Source organism: Ostrea edulis, chromosome 10 (genome assembly GCF_947568905.1).
Source record: "Ostrea edulis chromosome 10, xbOstEdul1.1, whole genome shotgun sequence".
In the NCBI taxonomy this organism is placed as follows: Eukaryota; Metazoa; Mollusca; class Bivalvia; order Ostreida; family Ostreidae; genus Ostrea; species Ostrea edulis.
The window spans coordinates 36,905,810-36,917,659 of NC_079173.1; positions in this window are offsets into that span (position 1 = coordinate 36,905,810).

Here is an 11,850-nt window from a genome sequence, read left to right on the forward strand (position 1 = left end):
AGATATTGTCTATCAATATTAGATATAGTCTATCAAGTTTAGATATAGTCTACCAAAGTTAGATATAATCTATTCAAGATTAGATATTGTCTATCAAGTTTAGATATAGTATATCAAAGTTAGATTTAGTGTATTAAAGATGGATATTGTCTATCAAGGTTAGATATTGTCTATCAAGATTAGATATAGTCTATCAAGTTAAGATATAGTCTATCAAAATTAGATATAGTCTATTCAAGATATACGTTATCTACCAAGGTTAGATATTGTCTATCAAAGTTGGATATAGTCTATCAAGATTAGATATTGTCTATCAAGTTTAGATAGAATATATCAAAGTTAGATTTAGTGTATCAAAGTTAGATATAAACTGTCAACGTTAGTTATTGTCTATCAACGTTAGATATTGTCTATAAAGGTTAGATATAGTATATTAGAGTTAGATTTAGTGTATGAAAGTTACATATAAACTATCGAGGTTAGATATTGTCTATCAAGGTTAGATATTGTCTATCAAGGTCAGATATTGTCTATCAAGGTTAGATATAGTCCATCAAGTTTAGATATAGTCTATCAAAGTTAGATATAGTTTATGCAAGATAGATATTGTCTATAAAGGTTAGATACTGTCTATCAAGGTTAGATATTGTTTATCAAGGTTAGATATAGTCCATCAAGTTTAGATATAGTCTATCAAAGTTAGAAATAGACTATTCAAGATAGATATTGTCTATCAAGGTTAGATATTGTCTATCAAGGTTAGATATAGTCTATCAAGTTTAGATATAGTCTATCAAAGTTAGATATAGTTTGTTCAAGATAGATATTGTCTATCAAGGTTAGATATTGTCTATCAAGGTTAGATATAGTCCATCAAGTTTAGATATAGTCTATCAAAGTTAGATATAGTCTGTTCAAGATAGATATTGTCTATCAAGGTTAGATATTGTCTATCAAGGTTATATATAGTCTGTCAAGATTAGATATTGTTTATCAAGTTTAGATATAGTATATCAAAGTTAGATTTAGTGTATCAAAGTTAGCTATAATCTGTCAAGGTTAGATATTGTCTATCAACGTTAAATATTGTTTATAAAGGTTAGATATAGTCTATCAAGTTTAGATATAGTCTATCAAAGTTAGATATAGTCTATTCAAGATAGATATTGTCTGTCAAGGTTAGATATAGTATATCAAGGTCAGATATAGTTTATCAAGATTAGATATTGTGTCTGAAGGTGATATATAGTGTATCGAAGTTTGATATAGTCTATCAAAGATAGATATTGTCTATGAAGGTTAAATATTGTATATGAAAGTTACATATAGTGTATCAAGGTTCGGAATTGTTAATTAAGGCTAGATACATATACTATTAATGTTAGATATTGTCCATCAAAGTTAAATATAGTCTATCAAGATTAAATATAGTATCTGAAGTTTAGACATAGTCTATCAAAGTTAGACATAGTCTATCAAAGTTAGATATAGTCTATCAAATTTGATATAGTCTATCAAAGTTAGATATTGTCTATCAAAGTTACACATAGTCTATCAAGATTAGGAAATAATAATTAAGGTTAAGTGTAGTATATGAAAGTTAGATATTGTCTATCAAGATTAGATATAGTCTATTGAGGTTAGATATAGTCTAACAAGTTTAGATATAGTCTATCAAAGTTAGATATAGTTTATTCAAGATAGATATTGTTAGATATTGTCTATCAGGGTTAAATATAGTCTATCAAAATTACATATTGTCTATCAAGTTTAGATATAGTATATCAAAGTTAGATTTAGTGTATCAAACTTAGGTATAATCTGTCAAGGTTAGATGTTGTCTATCAACGTTAGATATTGTTTATAAAGGTTAGATATAGTCTATCAAGTTTAGATATAGTCTATCAAAGTTAGATATAGTCTATTCAAGATAGATATTGTCTGTCAAGGTTAGATATAGTATATCAAGGTCAGATATAGTTTATCAAGATTAGATATTGTGTCTGAAGGTGATATATAGTGTATCGAAGTTTGATATAGTCTATCAAAGATAGATATTGTCTATGAAGGTTAAATATTGTATATGAAAGTTACATATAGTGTATCAAGGTTCGGAATTGTTAATTAAGGCTAGATACATATACTATTAATGTTAGATATTGTCCATCAAAGTTAAATATAGTCTATCAGGATTAAATATAGTATCTGAAGTTTAGACATAGTCTATCAAAGTTAGACATAGTCTATCAAAGTTAGATATAGTCTATCAAATTTGATATAGTCTATCAAAGTTAGATATTGTCTATCAAAGTTACACATAGTCTATCAAGATTAGGAAATAATAATTAAGGTTAAGTGTAGTATATGAAAGTTAGATATTGTCTATCAAGATTAGATATAGTCTATTGAGGTTAGATATAGTCTAACAAGTTTAGATATAGTCTATCAAAGTTAGATATAGTTTATTCAAGATAGATATTGTTAGATATTGTCTATCAGGGTTAAATATAGTCTATCAAAATTACATATTGTCTATCAAGTTTAGATATAGTATATCAAAGTTAGATTTAGTGTATCAAAGTTAGGTATAATCTGTCAAGGTTAGATATTGTCTATCAACGTTAGATATTGTTTATAAAGGTTAGATATAGTCTATCAAGTTTAGATATAGTCTATCAAATTTAGATATAGTATATTCAAAATAGATATTGTCTATCAAGGTTAGATGTTGTCTATCAAGGTTAGATATAGTCTATCAAGATTAGATATTGTCTATCAAGTTTAGATATAGTATATCAAAGTTAGATTTAGTTTATCAAAGTTAGATATCAACTATCAAGGTTAGATATAGTATATCAAGGTCAGATATAGTTTATCAAGATTACATATTTTCTCTCAAGGTTAGATATAGTCTATCGAAGTTTCGTATAGTCTATCAAAGTTAGATATTGTCTATCAATATTAGATATTGTCTATGAAAGTTACATAAAGTTTATCGAGGTTCGGAATTGTTAATTAAGGCTAGATATGTATCAATGTTAGATATTGTCTATCAAGGTTAGATATAGTGTATCAAGTTTAGATATAGTCTCTGGAGTTTAGATATAGTATATCAAAATTAGATATAGTCTATCAAAGTTTTATATAGTCTATCAAAGTTAGCTATTGTCTATCAAAGTTACACATAGTCTATCAAGGTTAGGAATTGTTAATTGAGGTTAAGTATAGTATATCAATATTGTCTATCAAGGTGAGATATAATCTATTAAGGTTAGATATAGTATGTCAAGTTTAGATATAGTCTATTCAAGTTAGACATTGTCTATTAAGGTTAGATATTGTCTATGAAGGTTAAATATAGTCTATCAAGATTAGATATTGTCTATCAAGTTTAGATATAGTATATCAAAGTTAGATTTAGTGTATCAAAGTTAGATATAAACTATTGAGGTTAGATATATTGCATGTTGTGTGCACTAGCATCAGTATTTATAGATTACATGTAATTTAGGATCATAAGTTATTAACTACACCAATATGAAATACAAGTATTGACATAAAAGGGAAATATGAGTTTTCATTAGTCTGTCATAATCTGACTTTGATGTATACTCCCCATCCACATGTTTCAGAACCAAAGAAACTGTTCCCTGCGACCTTACTACAAAAAGCGAGAGAGCGGTGGATAACAACTGGGTTTAGAAAATGTGTTCTAGATAGAGCTCTGAGTTATTACAGCCGTTGTTCAAGCGTCAATACGAGACATTTTCCAACAAAGTACAGGTATGTTTACATTATAGAGTCGTCTGCATCACATGCACTGTACATTCGTTTGCATCATATACTCCCATGCATCTATATCTCAGAGTTTAGTTCAAGATATCGAAAGTCCTCGATCAAAATCTCAGCAATATATTTGCGTAGTTCTGATAAGACTGATTCTTGATTGATGTTGTGGTAACCCCCCCCCCCCCCCCCCCCCCCCCGAATTCAATCTGCATCAAGTAAAAACGCTAGAGCATTAGAAAAGAATAAGAGTTTTCCCTGTTGTGTATAACATGGATATATAGCTCTATTTTATTCTATGATTTTAAACGTTTTACAGTTTCATTTAGAAATTGATCTAAATTATTTCATAAAGATATTTCTATAGAATGAAGACAGAACTTTTTACTGACACCAATCATATTAGTGACATATGGAAGTCCCACGAGTCAGTTTTGTTTCCATTATGTAGCTGCAGTGATTCATAACATTATAGTATATACATTTGGTATGTAAAACTGCATACAGGAACATATCCAGAAATCCGAGGGGGGGGGGTTAAATCCGCGACTGGCATCTAAGATTTTTTTGATTTATCTAAATTTCAGCTGAATTATCGCTAATCCAGATAGTCAACAAACATTTTAGTGTGCAATTCTATATATACTAGTATTGCAGACCCAGGAATTCAAATAAGGAGGGGGGGGGGGGGGAGGGGTCATGAGGTGGAGTTCTATCTCTCCTTAAATCCGCCACTGGTATATTTCATGGATTATAGATATAAATACATGTATATCTTATGAATTTTGGTTTATCTGAATTTCAGCTGAATTGATAGAACATGTTATATGTCTATTATGAAATATTGACTAGTCCAGATAGTCAATTTGCATTTTAGTGTGCATAATCTACATGCTTTGTATGACAATGACTACAATGTTAATTTGTTAATCTTTTAGATATAAAAGGGCAAACAAGACAGCTGGATAAAGCACCCTAAGTCTGCACTTCGTAAAGCTATGACAATGAGATAAATGTATCCACCCAGGCAATCAGAATATAGGTAACTCACCAGAGCTCTTTATGCAATATATGCTCGTCAAGCTACCAATATTAAATGATATTCATTCTGTAATGAATACTTGTATACATGTAAATTCAGGTGATCCCAAAATATAAAAGTTCACCAAAAATGAATGCATGTCAAGACAATATAGAAATTTTAAAAATGTCCTTTACCTGCAACAGCAAAGGATGTCTGTGCAAACATATAGGGATGTTTTGCTAGATAAATGCAGATATCATTATAAAGTTTTTCTTTACAAATTCTACCAGACAACTGGTATAAGTAAATAAATTTTATTATGCTATTAGAAAATGTTGAATGTCTAAATAAGAATTATCTAGCATTGGCATTTTTATGAAAGAATATATAGACATAGTGGATGTCAGTCTTTTTAAATATTTTTTTTGGGTAAAATTTTCAGAGTGCAACCCGGAAGGTGTGCTGCAGCTCAAAGGGAGCCATGGTTATCGGCATCAATTTCTCCATCAGCTTTACCTCACAGGCACCACCTGTGATTTCATAGTTTGAACACCAATGAACATGGAAGTGATTCTCATCCTTCGAGATTAATTATGGGAATTATACTTGGCATACATGATTGAGCCTTTGTGCCCTCTCTGCAATAACCAACTACACATACTTGTGAAAATTCAAATATCTTCCATTAGTTTTATTTTGTTTTTGCTACAATTGATCAGTGTAAAGATGTGCATGAATCACCATTGTAACAATTTCTTTGACTAGCAACCTTAAATAAATGTTCACTTTATCATTTACTTGAATGCATTTAATACAACTTGACAATGCAAAATAAGTAAGAAGTTGTACATTTATAGTATCTAAGTCCAAAGGTAAGATTTGATAAATTGTGGAATTCATATCAGCTATTTCCTTCAGTAGAGGTTTTGCAAATGTACAAGAGTCACACAGAGTTGAAAATCTTAGTGGACAGATATATATCTGTATTGTGAAGGTATATGATTTATAATATGGATGTTTTTAATTATTCAATTGCACTCTCCACATGAATTTGACTCTTCCTGGTCTTGTAACAGCTGTGCTTCATCCTTACTGGAATGAGATTTTGATGAAAGAAAAGGTGTTCAATGTCACTCCTGATTAAAGTTTATCAAATATATCAAATCCTTTATTAGCAAGAATCATATATCATCTGGCTTCAACTTCTCCAATACACCTCAGTGATCAACAATGTCACCATCAGAGGTGGATCCAGGAGAGAATTCAGAAGAATTGTGCTACAATACAAGTGATAGCCTTTGCTGTGTGACAAATGTTGCAAAATGTAGTTGCTGTCAGATAATGACTAGGTATTCATTTTTTAAGTTAAATTCAGTGTTATGTTTGTTGTATCCATTGCGATTCTTTCAGAGGTAAATTCGGCATTGAGCCCTCTGGTCTGCTAAATGTAGATCCCTTAGATTTAGGTGCAACTTCATAAGAGTCATGGGAAATTGATCACTTGTATGAACCCTTGTACCGCCCATCCTAGACGTTGTTAAAATGGGCCCATTCTCTTCATAACAGTCACCATCACATTGATACTTCTGAAGGAAATGATGTATATAACAGCATATGTAACAATCATAGACATCAAGTGAATATCATTAAAAGTATTGCAGGGGTGGATCAAGAAAATATGCAAAGGGGGGGGGGGGGGCAAGTGTAATTTATACTATCCCCTAAAAGAGGTATGTGTGTAAATTAAAATTATCAAAAAAATTGCAACCCTAATCCCCATATTTGTTACATATGAACTACAAAATGAGGGATGGCACCACCCCCACCCCTTCTTGTCCCACCACTGCATTATTAAACAGTAAATAAACATCTTGTATCAAAATTTTCATTTTCAAGAAGAATTCAAACGCCACAATCTAAATTGAATTTATTTAAGATCTGAATGTATGGGTGAATGTTTACTATTTCTTTGTTGCCACGAGAGGCATAGTGTTTTACCAACACATATAAATATAGAAATGAAGTACATGTGTATCAAAAACCTGTTCTAGGTCCTGTATTATGTCTCTTAATGTAAATATTGTAAACACATGTTATTTCAGTGATCCCAATCGTCTTTGAATGTTTTGTTTGTTTCCAAATTGGTAGCATTTTCCGTGAGGGTCACAATAAAAACATAAGCAATATCATTATTAATTAAAACATAATGAAAATGAGAAACTGCATTGCCTTGTAAATGTGTCCTCCCCCCCTCCCTAGCTATCAGCATCCCATAAAAATGTATTATTACAAGTTTATATGATCAACTATTAATCAGAGAGATTGAAAAAACATGGTACCAATAGATACCTGCATATATTTACTTCACCCAGCTAATTGTTTTATTCCCGACCCCCCCCCCCCCCCCCCGACCCTTTTGCATTCAGTTTGTCTCCTTTATCAAAAGTAACATACTGCATAATTGTGTCTTGTAATGTTAGTTCTAACTCATAAAAAACTAAACCCTTCAACTTGATAGCTGTTTATTATTGAAAATATTCAGTATAATATGTTTTAGATCAATCGCCCGGTCGTGGGTAGAGCTATAGAGCTCACTGCTTCTGAGTACTCAATTGGCGATTTAACTATAAAAATATAAGTATTATGACTTGTTTACCTGCATCTATAAATCCATTTCCTCTTTTTGCATAAGTAAGGAATCTATATAGGCTGTAGGTTCATTTTAACGCTGTCATCTGAGCATAACCAAAGCAAAACAAAGTGACATTTTTCGACGGTCCAGGTACGCTCTCATTTCAGCTGTTGTACAATCATACCAGGCTGGATCATGACCTGATTGCAATTGGAAATTTTATTTTATCAGATTTTGTAAAATCCAAAACTATCCGGGTAACGTGACATTATTTTATGATGAGGATAGAAGTATTCCAGATAATATACATGTCATATTAATTCTATACAAATGGCCCCGCGTTTAGCTCAGATATAACGAATGAGTTATCCGACTCTCGGCCCGATAAGTATTGCTACATTCCCATTTGGTGTCTATATAGATATAAAACGCATAGGGATTTTTACTGTTTTACAGAGTTGTGACATCATTCAGCAGTTGATTTGTCAGTAAAAGTATAAAAAATTTAAAATGGTAGGGTGGTTGTTCGAACCATATTATATTTATTTATCCACCAAAATAAACACCGAACAACATCCCCCCCCCCCCAATTTCTTTAATTAGAATATTTATATAAAGAGATTAACGATAACCCACCAACTTTGACAGCTAGCTCCTTTAGCTATAATTTCTCATGAATCGTGTAAAAAAACAACAACAATGTGATGTTGTTCTAAAATAAAATGAATTCACAAATGCCAAAATGATTACTGTATAGTATTACAGAGTCCTTATATTCGCCCAATGACAATAAAGCGCATGTTCGACCTCAAAGTCGATTTCCTCTGTAAAATGTTCACCATTTGTGTCGGCGAAAGGTGTGAATATAAAAAGTACGTAACGTATGCGATATATCTAATTTCAATCTAAATTTCCTGCAAGTTTTCAATGACTAGAAATAAGAATTTTAAAAAGTACACCTATTGATTGCTTGAATATTGTTTAACGTCCCTCTCGATAATATTTCACGTCACCACTGCCGGTGAAGGGTTGCAGAATTTAGGCCTATGCTCGGCGCTTAGGGCCATTGAGCAGGGAGGGATCTTTATCGTGCCACACCTGCTGTGACACGGGACCTAGTTTTTTTTTCGGTCTCATCCGAAGGACCGCCTCATTTAATTGCCTCTTACGACGAGCAAGGGGGTACTGAGGACCTATTCTAACTCGGGATTCCCACGGATAAATAGTAGGCCTATGTGTGAATCTAAATGCAACGCATCTGTTGAAATTAAGATTAGACGAATCAAATCAAAATTACTGCAATTTATTATTGTGCACCTACAATAAGCGATTTTAATGATATTTTTGAAAATTTATTTTGTTCACATTTAACAAAGATTACCGGGTAGGCCCTTATGTAAATAGACTACATGCACATAGATAGATTAATAATACTCTGCCTATCAGCTCTTGTGTCGCTCTGGAATATTAGTTGTTCCCTCGGTCAATACCTCAATGCATCTTTCATCAAAAATCAACTCAAACTCTTCTGATTGTCTGACCGTCGCAGATTATGCGAGGGTCCAACTTCACACAAAAATGGCGGTGTCTCTGTAGCTTATAATTTAGAGGACCATTCAAGTTCTAAAGGCTACATAATGGTTGAACTATTTCATCTTCTAAATCGGAAATTTCATACCTGCTGTGACACGGGGTGACCGCCCAGTTTTCCGACGGTCCGATAGTCCGACGGTCCGGTAGTCCGACAGTCCGAAACTCCGATAATTTGTGGCCACATATAAGAAATCGCTATGTAATAGGCAGCAGAAAACAGGATTAAGTGCCGTGTGCCAGAGCGATTTTTTACGTCACAAGAGCAAAACATCGCACAGTGGGAAAACTTTGAACGGGTTCGACCTACATCGGGTATCTCAAAAGTGCAAAACGAAACGAAATCTACCGAAACGTAACCCACCGAAACGAGACGAAACAGATTGTATAACCGAACTCTATTAATTATGATAATTAAAAATGGTGTATAACCAAACTCTATTAATTATAATATTAAAAATGGTATCTTAAGCCCCTGTTAAAGTTACCACATATAAATAAAATTCGCCTCCCCATTGTGGTAAGCTTTCGACTTGACAGATACAAAGTTTTAAAAGTTGGAAGAGGGTGAGTAAGCACAAAGTTCATATCCGAAGTTGATTGAATACCCTGTGCAATTAGTTTCGGATCCATAAATTTCAGAACAGAGGGTTACAGTTCGGCATAAATACACGTTTCAGTATTTTTTGCTCTAAAGACAAATCTATGTATACATGTGGATATTGTGTATTTGTATGTAGTATATCAAACGATGGATTCTGATTATGTCTTCCCGTTCTCTTTGTAATTTCTGCTTCCCTTGTTCATAAGCCTTTTGAGTTTACAAAATGCTGACCTCCTCCTGCTATTATTGCATAAAAAATTCTGGTCCTAGCAACACCACAAATGTATAGAGTTATATTAAGACTCACTACATATCAATAATAATTTTTAATAACACATATATATATTTTACCGAATTGCATTCATATAATATGGTATATTATCTAACTTTTTCCATTATTGAAAGTACTCGCACCTCAGGAATTAGAGATAAAATAAAAGGTTAAGAGCTCTTCCTGCTTTTAAATTTCTCAGACACCAGTTTCTTAAAACAATGTATCTATACCCAAAGGCGGATCCAACGCCAGCGACCCCACCCCTTGTTTAGTGTGTTTCACCAGACCTCTGAGACTGTAACTCTCCTTTCTGAAATTTATTGATCTGAAACTAATTGCACATGTTATTTAATCAACTTCGGATAAGTTCATTTTGCTTACCACCTCCCCCCTTTCCAGCTTTTAAAACTGTGTATCAGTCAAGCTGAAAGCCTACATCAAAGGGGAAGCGAATTTTATTTATATGTGGTAATTTTCACAGGGGCCTAAGATACCATTTCTAATCAAAGAGTGCGGTTATACAATCTGTTTCGTTTCATTTCGGTGGGTTTTCGTTTCGATTCGGACTTTACAGGTACCCACCTACATCTACATGTATATATTTCGGCATCGTCGGAAGCCCACGGTTGATTACGCTTCATTCCTTTTTCCACCACCCGTGGGTTCATTCATTCCTACTCGCTGTGTGTGTGTCTGTATGTATGTCTGTGTCTGTATGTATGCTGAATTTAAGGAACATTTTCATCGTGTCTTTATAGAGAGCTATGTGGATACATGTAGGTATACATATATATACAGATATATATAGGGTTGTAGGGAGGGCTGCCAGCGGATACTCGTCAGGGACGTAGCAACAGAAGGGGGGGGGGGGGACTATAGGCCTACTTCAAACTTTTAAGACTGAGCAGGGTGTAGGGATTCCTACCATTTTTAGCTTGTTATTTCAGGGGTTGGGGTGATTATGTAGGTTACCGTCGCCATCTTCATGACGTTTATGTGGAAAATTTTGGAATTGAATCCCATTTTAGCATGTGCCCCAATCTAAGTGTTATGCTCTCCTACCAACACTTTACGGTATTTGACTACGGCATTGGCGTTGCCTTATAGCTAATAACAAATTCGTCCGAACAAATTGCTAATTCGTCCGAAAAAATAGCTAATTCGTCCGAACGAATTACTAATTTGTCCGAACAAATAGCTAATTCGTCCGAACAAATTGCTAATTTGTCCAAACGAATGTCTATTTCGTCCGAACAAATCCATAATTCGTCCGAACGAATTACTAATTTGTCCGAACGAATTACTAATATGTCCGAACAAATAGCTAATTCGTCCGAACAAATTGCTAATTTGTCCGAACGATTTTCTATTTCGTCCGAACAAATCGGTAATTCGTCCGAACGAACTACTAATTTGTCCGAACGAATTACTAATATGTCCGAACAAATAGCTAATTCGTTGGAACAAATTGCTAATTTGTCCGAAGAAATAGCTAATTCGTCCGAACAAATAGCTAATTCGTCCGAACGAATAATATATTTATATATGGCCTTTCTACGCCGCCATAAGTTCACACTTGAATGATTTTGGTCAGAAATTGATTGTCTGATTTATAATCAGGCCGTGTCGATTTTGGCGGTTTCTGGTAATTTCCTTAAAATAATGCCTGACATGAATAAATTTTAACTCTATTAATTCACATTTTTGGTGATGGTCAACATGTCGGACTATCGGAATATTGAACCGTCGGACTACCGGCCCGTCGGACTATCGGACCGTCGGACTACCGGCCCATCGGACCGTCGGACTACCGGCCCGTCGGACTATCGGACCGTCGGTATACTGGGCTTGAACCGTTACACGGAACCTTGGTTTGTGCGGTCTCATCCGAAGGACCGCCCCATTTAGTCGCCTCGCACGACAAGCAAGGGGTACTGAGA